Below are 14136 nucleotides of genomic sequence, written 5' to 3'. Positions count from 1 at the left end.
GGGGGCACTCTGCCAGTGGAAATGATTTCACTATATAGTATTCAATAGTACAAGCAAGGTCTTATATGATTACAACACAAAATCAAAGCCCTAGAAACTATTACCATAAGTGAATACCTAGACTAGGGACTCCCCCTGAATTTGAGATCCTCCTCAATTCCACTCTTCGAGCAAACACATATGCTCGGATGACTTCAGTCTTCAAACGCACGTGAGTCTTCAATCACGTAATCACAGAACCCAAATCACTCAAACACTCAATCTTCTCGAATAGTATTCGGTGAATGACACCGTTCTTATCAAAACACAAAGCCTCCCAATCCGTAGGTCTTGCACGTCTAGGAGCTCTAAGTATTTTGAAAAAACACCGAGGCTGCTAAGGGGGAAGCACATGGCTTTTATAGAAGCTGTACAATCCTGGAAATGTATCTAGGGTTTCCTTACCCATTCTCGCAAGAATATAACGCAATAAAATTACCAGCGAGGCAATCTGGCAGCACCGGAAACTTGCCAGAAATACTGCCTGCGCACATGAGGAAGGATGTCTTACCAGAAGCTGGAGCATGAAGACCGACATATTTCCATACAACTTACACTAATAAAAAAAACAAACTTATAACGTAACAACAATCTCCCCCTTTTGCTATTTTTTAGGCAAGCACTGAGCAGTTCTCAATCAAACGTCATGATCAGAAAATAATGTCAAAATAAATGACCTCGTGTCAAAATAAATGACCCTCATGATGCCTCTCCCCCTGATTGCCACAAAAACATACCAAAGGCAAGGATCGATCAAGACAGATGGAGGAAAAACAGCAAACAGTCTGAGCATATACAAGAGAACTAAAGCAAGCAATAGATATAGCAACACCTCAACAAAGTCTGAACTTAGTCTTGAACAAACAAACCAGAGAGGTAGCAGAGGTTAAACACAAAAAGAAGTAGGGGCGTTTCAACCGGTACACACAACATCAACAAGCAAGAAAAAGAAAAAGCAGAAGTTCAAAAGTTACAGACCATAGACAAAGAAGACTAATGAGCAGCAGTATGAGCGGAGATACAATCACTCTCATCACTTAGACCATCTGAGCCACTGTTGCCAGACCCTTCACTGTCTTCATCACCGCCAGTATCATTGTCTTGACCAGGCTGAGTAGTAGCTGCATCATCATTACCAGGAGAAGCAGTTAAGTCGCGAACCAGACCTTCACATATGGACTTCCTGCGAGAAAGGGTCTCGATGGTCTTCTTGAGGATGTCAATCTCCTCATAGAGCTCTTTTAAACTGTTCCTTTGAACTTCATCAGAAACAGGACCCATCTTCATCGTGCTACCAGAGGCGACATATGTCACGACAAAAGGTTTGACAAGATCACGAGCATGCTTCCCCTCGAAAAGCTTGTGACTGATGGTAAGAACACCAGGCCTTTTCCCTGCTACATCCGTGCTACGCAGAATATTCTTGTTTTGCTTAAGAAGAATGCCGGTGATGATGGAATGGAATCCAATGGGAAGCTTCATGGCATAAGATTTGGCATGTACCTATCTTGTAGATCAGGCTAGCCAGCTCTGCCTTGATGCTAGACCCATGAGAAGAGGGAGCCCAGTTAGCAATGCCAATGCGATAGAGAACTGAGTACTTGGCAGTGAGATCAGAAGAGGGTATTGTGCCCTAGGAAGGCCAAACTTTGGTATCATCACAGTGATTTCTTTTGCAATGACGTCTAGAGAAGGAACACGATCAGCAGTGATTATTTTCCCTCGACCAAGGAAATTATTGATGACATCTGGGGATATCTCAAAGCAATGCCCTCTGACATATACTTTCTTGAATTCAGCATCATCAGGAATATCAAAAAGAAGAAAAGAGGTTGACAATAAATTCTTTCACCAGAGTAGGGTGTAGACACCAATGTTGGTGACTGTCTTGAGCATCTCAGCATCGTGTAGGAGTTCCATGACGACTCCTATCTTTTGAGCTTCGCTAGACATCTCTTTTTCAGGAAAGATAGCAATGATACACAAACCTCCACTTAAGAACCCCGTCATCCTTGTGAAAGGAAACATTGTCCATGGAAACATCGTGTAGGAGTTCCATGACGACTCCTATCTTTTGACCTCTCACAGATCTCTTGTTTCAAATGCCAAGAGATATCACAGGTTCCTCTTCTTCAGCTTTAATGGGCTCGTCAGCAACAGGTATAGATGTCACAACAGGCTTTTTCCCTTTCTTCTTGTTTAGTCTAACCTTAACCTTTATCTTCTTTTTCTTTTCCTTGATAGGAGCAACAGTCTCACTTTCCTCCATTATCTTTCTCTTCTTCTTCTTATTCTTCTTCTTCTTCTTCTTCTTCTTCTTCTTCTTCTTCTTCTTAGACAGAAGAGTAGCAATACACATCATCATCATGTCAAACTTTCTCCTTTAGAGAGGTAACAACATCCTCTTCAACATCTTGCCTCTCATCAGTCTTATCCTTGTCCACCTGAGCAGAGGATATCGGGACATCCTTCAAAACATCTTGTCCCAAACCCAGAATTCCCCCAATCACATCATCATGTGGAGGTTCTTGTTCATCAATAAGAGATTCCAAAACATCATTGTCCCTAGGGTTCTCTTCAACAAGTTCAGAAGGAATAGTGGAGTCAGGATTACCTTGAACCATCTTGTGTGAGCTTTCAAGTGGAGAGGCGCTTGTGTGGGTTTCTTCCATGGCAGCGACATTAACATCATCTCTCTCTTCAGATGCGCTACTGGAACTGACTTCGCCTGTAATGTCAGTGATCGATAATGCAGCTTTCTTGATCATGGCCTTTCTCGTGGCGGTAAGGGAATGGTTTACAGGTGGAACTGACGACCTAGCAATGGCACCTCCAGCTTGACCATCGGTGCGATTACTAGGTCGCATTCCACGAACCCGGACCCCGTGCTTGTTGCTTTCCAGCTCAAGCCCATCCCATTTCTTAGCGACATTCTTCGTATTCATCTTAGGCTTTTCTTTCTTTTTTGACCCAGTTGTGCCTATGCACCTTCTTGTACCCACCAATATGAAGGAGAAACTGAGATAACTACCACAAAAATAACCTTCAGGGGATGTGGTTACCCAATTCAAAGAAATTGTGTGAGAAGAGGGCGAGAAAACAGGAAAGAAGGTTTCAACGAAATTTGAAAAAGAGGTAACTTCCCAGCCTTTCTTGAGAAATAAACCGTCTGTTGCATGTTTGATGAGCTGAAGATGATCAAAACGACGCCATACAACTAAATGGGCCTTGGTCCAGCTCAATCCCAAACTCGAATTAGATGGCCTTTTAGCCCGACAAATAGGTCGAATGAGCCAACCAGACAGATGGGCCCATGAACACATACTTATGTATAACGCAATAGCATAAATTAGAGACAAATTAGCCCAAAGGAAAGGAAAAATACAAACAAACTTCTCTCCATAATTCAATAATGGCTATTGTTCAATTACACATTATCCAATGGAGGACCTGAGACTTTCAAATCGGCTAGCATCCAAGGCTTTAGTAAAGATGTCTGCGAGTTGTTTTTCAGTGTGTATATATTCGAGTTTGATCTTTTTGTCTTATACTAAATCTCGAATGAAATGGTGCCTGATTTCAATGTGCTTAGTCTTACTATGTTGGACCGAATTCTTTGAAATATTGATGGCACTGATATTGTCGCAGAATAATGTCATAACATCTTGTCCGACACAATATTCAGCAAGCATCTGTTTCATCCAGATAAGCTAAGTGCAACTGCTTCCAGCTGCAATGTATTCAAACTCTGCTATGGAGAAAGAAATGCAGTTTTGCTTCTTGCTGAACCAGGAAATAAGATTATTTCCCTGATAGAAACATCCACCAGAAGTGCTTCTTCTATCAACAATGCTACCTGCCCAGTCAGCATCATAATATCCCACAAACGTAGAAGAGGTATCAAAAGTGTATAGAAGACCAAAATCAGCAGTTCCTGAAATGTACCTCACAATGCGGTTGACTTGAGATTGATGGCTTACTTTGTTGGAATCGATCTAGGGTTTAAGAAAAAGTTTAACGCTTCGGTAAGCGGCGGAATTTTAAAAATTTTCTTTTTCAAGTAAAACAATTTTTACTAACCTAGACAAAGAACAAGTACATATAAATAAAACTATTATGAGCATAGAAGTTTACTAACCTTTTAGACGCTTGAACGTTGAGAAGATTTTGGAAAAAGGTTGCAACGTTCGTCTCCGCTCGCAGCACGTCTCTCTTCCTTCCTCGGCAACTCGAGCAACCACGAAAGTTTCTATCACTAAATCACTCGAGAGAAAAAGAAATTAGTGTGTGGGCACTTTTAAACACTACGACTTAAGAACGAGTCTTGAAGTCGCAGAGCTAAACACTAGGTCAAATGAGGACCTATGTGCCAAAACAATAAAACGAAATTGACTAGAGAGAGAGAGAGAGGAGTTCGGCCACAAGGTCTAGAGAGAGAGGCTCTCAATATCTAACATATGTGGAATGAATGAAATGAAGGGAATGAGGCCTCTTTATAGGGGAGGTTTTACCTTCAATAAGGTAGTTTCCTCTTTCATTGAATATCACATATTCATGAGCAAATATTGCTCTCCTTCCCTTAGAGTCACACGGCCAAATAGGCTTCTAGAAGCCCTTGGATTTGTTTCCTCTTTTTATTTTGGCAAGTATCTTGATACATTTATGCAAAAAATATTCTCTCTTTCTTTGGGTATGTTGGGCGCCCATATTGTCTCTAGAAGCTTCTTCATTTGTTCATGACAACATGAAAAATACCCATTAAGAATTTCAATAAAATTCTTATGAAATGAAATTAATCCACAAGGCCCAATGATTAAGTCATGGCCGAGTGTTATTGAGTCATCAAATGACCTTGTCAAAAAATTTATTGACATTCATTTCATCATATGTCTCAAAAGACAAAAATACCCTTTTGACTATTTTCGTTGTTGTTTTGACTTAGCTTCTAGTTTAACTATTCCTACTCGATGTGATTCGTGACTGTGACCTCATGGATCCAAATGAACAAAAGCTTGAGCTAAATACTTGGACTCAAAAGTTCACAAACCTTTTCCAAGTTTAGCTTAATGTCAACTGACTCCACTAAAGAGTTGACACTGAAAATCTCTCGGTTCAAATGAATTTATTTTCTACTCAAGAATTCAACCTAATTGTAATGAGTGGATCCACAGAATATTATCAGTGTTTACCCTTCATGAATATCATCAGCTAGTCGGGATTTACAAAATTACCATTTTACCCTTCTAGTTGTTATTTCCTCAACTCCTTTGTCGCTTGTGACTAAGTTAGAAACAATGTATTGACGAGGAGCTAACAAGTCACATTGTTTCATCCAAAAGAGTCAAGACTCAATTTGGACACAGGCCAGTTCATTTATTCACACTCCAAGGAACAAAGTATGACGTGATATACATTGCATTTCAGCAATCTTGTACATGAATTCCATATCTATGAGAACTTCACAAAGTTACTCATGACATTCTCACAACTTAGTACTTCACCAATAGGTCTTGTTCGGAATCACATAGTGAGTCCGAACTCTGACTTTCTCAAATGAGAATACGTAAGGTGTGAAATGGCATGTCTCATTTCAGGATTAAGGTAAGCACGATGCAATTCATACGTAGTGACTTCGAGACATAAGAGGTTAAATGGGTTGTTCTTATCTTGTCTCTAGAAGTGCACTGGTCAATTCAGTACCTTCGGAAGATACCTAGAAGAACTATAGAGTCTCCAACTCTCAATGCCCCATAACCAGACATCATAGATTCTCCTAACAAACGTACTGAGGTCAATAGTCCTTTGACCCTTAGATTGCGAATATATCGTTTTAAGCAAACTACGAAGAGTTTGTTCATGCAAATCTACATTTGTCTCTTCGCAAGTTGTTAAGGTTGTTTATGGACTAAAGACTAATGTTTTATCATAAAGCTTCAAACAGACACGGAAGAATGAATGAACGTTTCAACTTTTTATTAATGAATAAGCAATTACAAGCAAGAGTCTTCATGAGACTTTATTACATCAAATGTACAAAATAAAGATTACAACTCTTCTTGTGGGCACCATTGACAACATGCTTTGGGATTAGCTTGATAACGAGCACACACGCCAACAGAATATGCTATGTTAGGACAACTGGCAGTAAGATAGAGAAGACTGCCAATGATACTTCTGTAAAGACTTTGATCAACAGATTCACCAAGCTCATCCTTAGTGAGTTTAACATGAGTAGCGGCAGAGGTTCGCTTGTGAGATGATTTTTCCAAACCAAACTTCTTCACAATGTTTTTAGCATATTTACTTTGAGAGATAAAAATACCATCATTCATCTGTCTGATCTGAAAACCCAAGAAAAAGTTAAGCTCACCAACCATGCTCATTTCGAATTCAGACTGCATTTGTCGCACAAAAAGGTCCACCATCTTGTTCGACATTCCTCCAAAGACAATGTCGTCAACATAGATTTGAGCAATCATGAGGTTTCCATCCTCCTTCTTTATAAACAAGGTTTTATCAACTCCACCTCTAGTATAACCATTATGCACGAGAAACTGAGTTAGTCTTTCATACCATGCCCGAGGTTCCTGCTTAAGATCGTAGAGAGCCTTTCTAAGCTTGTATACATGTTGGGGTAAGCTGGGATCTACAAAACCTTTAGGCTGGGCAACATAGACTTCCTCATTCAAGTACCCATTTAGAAAGACACTTTTAACATCCATTTGGAAAAGTTTAAAATGGAGATGACAAGAGCTGCCAAGCAAGAGTCTGATGGCTTCAAGTCTAGCAACGGGGGCAAAGGTTTCATCGAAATCCACACCTTCAACCTGTGTATAACCCTGCGCAACAAGTCTAGCTTTGTTTCGAGTTATATTCTCTCATCGGATTTATTTTTAAAAATCCATTTAGTTCCAATAACATTAACATTATAGGTTTAGTAACTAACTCCCAGACTTCATTTCTCTCAAATTGAACAAGTTCATCTTGCATAGAACTGACCCAGTATTCATCATCAATAGCCTCATTCACATTCTTAGGTTCAATTTTAGAGACAAAACAGAGATTACCAATCATTTCCCGATAGTTTACAGGCGCTTTTGGGCGAGTGCGCATACCTTCACCAATGTCACCAATCACCTCATGAGCATGATGATTTTTCTGAACTCTCATGGATGAAATTCTTTGTTTTGGAGAGAGGGAATGCTCTTTATCTGGAACAATGTCATCCACTTCGTCTTCAACATCTGTCCTGACATTAGTGCTCCCCGGGGAAATGTCATCCACAATGTTATCAGCATCTTTACTGACATCTGTGTTGCTAGGAAACACTTCATCCTCATCATCAGCATTTTTGGAATCATCATAATCATCATTGACAACCACATTTATGGATTCCATCATAGACTTAGTGCGTTTATTAAAGACACGATAGGCACGACTGTTTCTAGAGTACCCAAGAAAGATACATTCATTGCTTTTGTGATCAAACTTGCGTCGGGGGTCCCTATCAGCAAGAATATTTCACACCGAGCCAAAGACATGGAAGTACTTAACATTTGGCTTTCTCCCCCTCCACATTTCATAGTGAGTGACAGTAGTACCTGGATGAATAGTTACTCTATTATGAATATGGCAAGCCGTGTTGAGATTTTCAGCCCAGAAGTGAAGAGGAATGTCTTTAGCCAGCATCATCACTCTAGCCATTTCCTAAAGGGTTCGATTTTTTCTTTCCACAATCCCATTTTGTTGTGGTGTGATAGGGGCAGAGAATTCATGAGTTATTCCTTCTGCAATACAAAAGTTAGTAAAACTTATATTCTCAAATTCCCTCCTATGGTCACTCCCGATTTTGAATACTTTTCCAATGTTTTCTCATTTTTCTCTCTGAACTTGCTTGCATACAGCTTCAAAAACAGCAAAGGTGTCAGATTTCTCAGGGATAAAATCAACCCAAGTATACCTAGAGAATTCATCGACACACACACAAATACGTATCTCTTCCCTCCAAGGCTTTTGACCTGCATTGGCCCCATCAGATCCATGTGAAGAAGTTCTAGAACACGCAAGGTGGTAAGATGTTGCACCATCTTATGTGACTTCTTGATTTGTTTTCCAATCTGGCATTCACCACATATTCTTGCTTCAACAATCTTTAGATTAGGGACACCGACTATGGCTTTCTCAGATACAATTTTGTACATGCTCCTGAGATTCAAATGACTAAGCTTTTGATGCCATAGCTTGGCTTCGTCTGCCTTGGACAAAAGGCATTTGGTGACCTGAGTGTTTGTGACAGGTCACCATATGTAGCAATTGTCTTGAGACCTGGTTCCTTTCATAAGTTCATCATGTTTCTCATTTATCACAACACACTTATCACGAGTAAAATTAACACGTGAGTTCAAGTCATAGAGTTGACTTATACTAATAAGATTAGCGGTGAGACCTTCAACCAATAAAGCCTCTGTTAAACAAGACAAGCCAGGATAGTTGAACTGATCTTTACCAATAATCTTGGCCTTTACTCCATCACCAAAAGTAACATGACAATTAGAGTAAGGTTTTATGTTGGTCCAAAAGGCATGAACACCAGTCATTTGATGAGAACAACCACTATCAAAATACCAATCGTTACCGGTGGAGGCACTCAGAGAGGGTGTATTTAATGTTGGCACGATATGATGCATCTTTCACTCTCCACTCCATCCGGGAATGGGGTTGACAGCGTGGTTGAGCATGCATGTGGGAGGTTTGATGCTGAAGAAGGTTCCTCCCATATAGGTGATAACAAAAAGGCCGAATATGACCCATTCGTCCACAATGATGGCAGACCCAACGAGGTCTGTTGACAAGAGACCTGGTTGGTCCTTGAGGATGTCACAGATGCTGATTCTGAAACTTGTCACCACCAGATGTTTGAGACATTTTGCGTGACATATGGCCAACAGACTTTTGGGGAACAAAAGTAGTTTGTTACGTGGAAGCACCATGGGTATACCCAAGCCCCTTCATGTTCTTCTCAGGTTTTCCATCAGTTTTTATCAAGGCTGTCGGTGCTAGAATTCAATATCCTGACAGATTTAGTCATCTGGTCAAGTTCCCCATTTAAGCGGCTGACTTCGCGCTTTAGATCAACAATGGTTTCTAAGAGCATTGTCTTGTCTTCAGTAAGAGAGAGAATGAGCGCACTCTGCTTGTCAAGAACCTGAGACTCTTCAACCCATTTAGTATGTAATACATTATAAGCATCATTCATAGCATCATCAGATAGTTCATCATCAGTAATAAATTTCTTTGAGGATTCAGCAGCTTCGTCAATATGTTCAAGATTATAAGTAGGAATAGAAGCTGAGAAAGCAACAAAATTGCTTATCTGATCAAAGTCACTATCTTCTTCTTCCTCATCAGATAGAGTGGCGTTATATCCATTTTTTTTGCTTTTTCGGGAAATTGGGACACTCCTTCTGAATATGCCCAAAGCCTTCACACTCATGACACTGAATACCTTTGCCTTTTCCAGAGCGTTCACCACTTCTGCCATTTATGTGAGGGTTTCCATTCTTCTGGAACCTTTGCTGAAAGTTGTCTTTGACATCTTGCGAGACATTCTTCCCAGTCATTTGGTTGAATCTCTTCATGACCCTGCTCTAGTTTTTGGCAAGCATAGCAATAGTATCATCAATTTCGTTATCGGAATCAGAGTATACATGCTCCTTCTTATCATGAATAAAGCTTTTGAGGGTCATTCATTTGTGTTTCTTCTCCATCTTGGGAAGAGAAAGCTCGAAGGTCATGAGGGATCCCATAAGTTCATCAAACTTTAGATTTTTAAGGTTATGGACTTCTTCTATTGTCGTGATCTTCATTTTGAATCTTGGGCTTAAACCTCTCATGGTTTTCCTGACTAGATCTTTATCGGTCATAGGTTTGCCGAGAGAGTAGAATTCGTTGGCAAGATCGCGAATATGCACATTGAAGTCGGCAACAGATTCATCTTCAAGCATAGTGAGAGCTTCAAAGTTTGTAGTGAGATACTGAAGCTTCTGCTTACGAACTTTAGTGGTTCCCTCATAGGCAACACCAAGAATTTCTCAAGCTTCTTTGGAACTCGTGTAGGTGTTATTAGCCTGAAAACATTTTTATCAACCCCGTTAAATATAGCATTGAGTGCACGAGAGTTACCCAGAGCCACCTCATCTTCTGTAGGACTCTAGTCCTTCTCGGGTTTTGGACCAGTCACAACCCTTTTGTCATCAACAGAAACTGGAGCTTCCCAACCATGGATCACAGCCTTCCAAGTTCTGCTGTCGAGGGATTTCATAAAGGCGCTCATACGGGCTTTCCTGTAATCATAGTTGGTTCCATCAAGGAAAGGAGGACGATTGACCGAGCCTCCCTCTCTGGAACTATCCACATCTGGTAATTAGAATAAAAACCCAAGAAACCACCCAAAGATCTAGGTGCCTGATCTGATACCAATTGAAATTCTTATTAGTCACAAAAACAAAATGTCGTACACAATGTGTTGACAATGTGTCCAACAACTTGCTTGAACACAGATAATGGATAATCAACAAACAGTGCAATAAAAAGCGACACACAATATGGTTACCCAGTTCGGTGCAATATCACATACGTTTGGGGGCACTCTGTCAGTGGAAAGGATTTCACTATATAGTAGTTAATAGTACAAGCAAGGTCTTAAATGATTACAACACAAAATCAAAGCCCTAGAAACTACTACCACGAGTGAATACCTAGACTAGAGACTCCCCCTTAATTTGAGATCATCCTTAATTCCACTCTTCGAGCAAACACCTATGCCCGGATGACTTCAGTCTACAAACACACGTGAGTCTTCAATCACGTAATCACAGAACCCAAATCACTCAAACACTCAATCTTCTAGAATAGTATTCGGTGAATGACACCGCTCTTATCAAAACACAAAGCCTCCCAATCCGCCGGTCTTGCACGTCTAGGAGTTCTAAGTATTTTGAAAAAGCATCGAGGTTGCTAAGGGGGAAGCCCATGGCTTTTATAGCAGCTGTACAATCCTGGCAGTGTATCTAGGGTTTCTTTACCCATTCTCGCAAGAATATAACGCAATAAAGTTACCAGCGAGGCAATCTGGCAACACCGGAAACTTGCCAGAACTACTGTCTGCGCACATGAGGAATGATGTCTTACCAGAAGCTGGAGCATGAAGACCGACATTTTTCCATACAACTTGCACTAAAAAATAAAGCCAACTCATGACGTAACAACAGTCCTTATGTTGGCGCTTTAGAATGTCTTAAACGACAAGCCGACAAGTATATGTTGTGCTCCACATACTTGACTGCGAACATCTCTCAATCACCACCGAAAAAAATATGTTAATAACAAAAACACTCAAAGATAAAATATAATTTTTTGTACCTGTCTATACACAAGGGGGTCTTCTGGTCGACTAGCCATGTGAATAGTGTAAGTGTAACTTTGCTGCCCTCTAGCTCTCGACATGCCCTATGGTGCTCACTAAACAATCTCGTCCGAACCACAACTGCAAGTAAAGCTCGAATCTAATTCTACATTATTAAAGTAACGTAAGTAGATAACAATAACGGGTTAAAAAGATTAAGTAATATTTCGAATTTTACTAACCTCAATCATTTCAGTGAAAGCGTCTGAATTTGATTTCATCTCGACGAGGTCCTTCTAGCAATCCATTTAATTAATGGTCCACTCTTCTAAGTCGACCTGGAAGGTGCACCAATGAAGGTGCTTGAAGTTGACTACGAGCAATATCTCTCGCGCACTCTTCTATGGCAAAATTTTCGAATCTTTATAGCCAGTCATTGGGGTCAACACGGATCTCTGATCCCATTCCACAATCGCAAGCTCTGTGCCTTATTCGGCAACTCTTTTCTTGTTCTTATCTTGCTTCGTATATGTCCGTATACGTTTTGGACCCATTGAGCATCCATGATACGGACGTCTTGACGATACTCGGTAAAATGTCTTTGACATCTCCGAAGCATATGCAGAATAGCACCAACATTCTTTGAACGTGTATTGAATAAAAAACATATTAATTAAATTTTAATTAAAATACGTACTAAAATATAATTTAATTCAACGTACCGTATCGGTTAGCCATTTTCCTCTCTCCAAAAACACCTTGAAGAAGTTGGTAGAAACGTCAGCGGTCTTGATGTAAATTTTCTCCATTATTCTTCCGTTATGTTTCATAGTACGGGTCCACTTGACAAAATCATTAAAAGCGGTGAAGTTTGGGTCCTTCATGCGCTTGAACGACGAGAGCCGCTTTCCTGAGTACTTGTGCCGCGTCGGGTCAATGAAATCAACGGAGAATGTATCTTTCCGTTGACGCTTTTGAGATGGCGTTCGTTGTGAGTTACTTCCGTGTCTCTTTGTAATTGCCTTAGTCAGCGGGAGTAACTTCTTTGATACACCTTCGCACCGTGAATGGCTACTCTTCGGAGAAGAAGATGGCGGCTTTGAAGAAGATGACGGATGGGAAGGAGGAGGAGGAGGACTATGCGATCGACATCGACATGTGCCAACTTGTGTAGTTGGTAACGGCCCCGGAGGTAAACTTATGATTTATAGAAATTAATGTCTAGGAAATTAGTTTTATAATAAAAGTATTTATAACATGGTCCTGCCTCATTCTTTGTGGTCTACGACCGTTCGTACTCAAAGCTTGCAAGATGATTGCTTGAGATTTTCTCAACTCATTCCACTTATCCTCAGTTAAAACAAACGGAGCGGCATGGGTAGGAGCTTCAGGACGAGCACGTTCGGTCTGAAATGAATAAATTTTAAATAAATAAACTAGTAATTGATTAATAAATAAATTAATAAATATACCTGACAAGGAACACGCGAAGTATCTTAAATATGTTCTTCGTCGTTGTTTTCATCACTCCGTATGTTGTCGTGTTTGCCCTCCCTGGCATGTCGGAATACACTTGTTTCTTTCGCAGTTGAAGCTACTAGTTCAATCTCCTCGTCAATAGTACATGGCTCCACCACGTCATCACCCCTCAACCTCTTTCGGATAGAGAGATTGACTAAGTTGCGTCTTCAGCAACTTGTAAAACTCCATCTATGTGGATCGTGGTCTCAACATCTGAAGAACGTCCAACTACAACACAATAAACTTTGTAAATATTTCAATGTTACTGACAATAATGAATTTAGGTTAAAAGTAGTTACCATTTTTTTTTAATCTTCTCGAGGTCTTTGCTCGTGATGATTCACTCGCAGGTCCATGAATGCATCCTCGGTATTCGATGATCGTCATTCTTATCGAAATGTTATCCTATCTCTAGGATAACCTCATAGGCCCAATATTGAACGACGTGCAAATTTCTCGTCAATGTATATTTGACCTCTTTTTGCTCAATACTATCATTCCCCAACTTATTCTGAAAGTTGTCACAGTAGTTCGACAAATCGACCGAGAGCGACGCAAAAGTCTCGGTCCAAGTGATATTTTCCCAAGGCAGACTATAGAAGAACGGGAGGTTTTCAACCATATGCAGGTATTTATCTTCGATGCTTTTGTTATGTTCTAGTCTAAGTATATATTCCATAACGAAGACACAAAGACCAAGATTGAAAGCATCGTCCGGATTTTGGCAGGTGTTGAAATTTTCATCAGATCCCATCGGAAAATATTTCAAAAATTCTATGCATTCATCTTAACTCTTCGAAAAAGATCGGATTTTACTATGAGTTTCATCTGAAATAATCGGACCTCATCGATTTTTATCGAAAAAGCCCCGAATTCAAAATCTTAACTTTTGTAAAATCGATCCAAACCTCCACAAATAATCAAATTATGTAATCATATCACTCTAATGTTTCGAATGTGATGAGGAAGAGACAGAAGTGAAAATGGTGTTTATTTGACTTGATGGGCATTTTTGTTTAAATTTGGGTCAAAAGTCCAATTTGAAATATTTTTTAATTTTTGGGTCTACTCTTGATACTTCTCTAATTTTGAGGTCCACAGAATGAAATTTCTCATCTCAAATGCCTATCCTAAACGCTGTCGTTGAGGAGAATTGTCCTGGTCCAAGTCAA

Source organism: Urtica dioica, chromosome 4 (assembly GCF_054948205.1).
Source record: "Urtica dioica subsp. dioica isolate 48M chromosome 4, U.dioica_male_clone48M_v1_H2, whole genome shotgun sequence".
NCBI lineage: Eukaryota > Viridiplantae > Streptophyta > Magnoliopsida > Rosales > Urticaceae > Urtica > Urtica dioica.
This window is presented reverse-complemented; position numbering follows the sequence as displayed.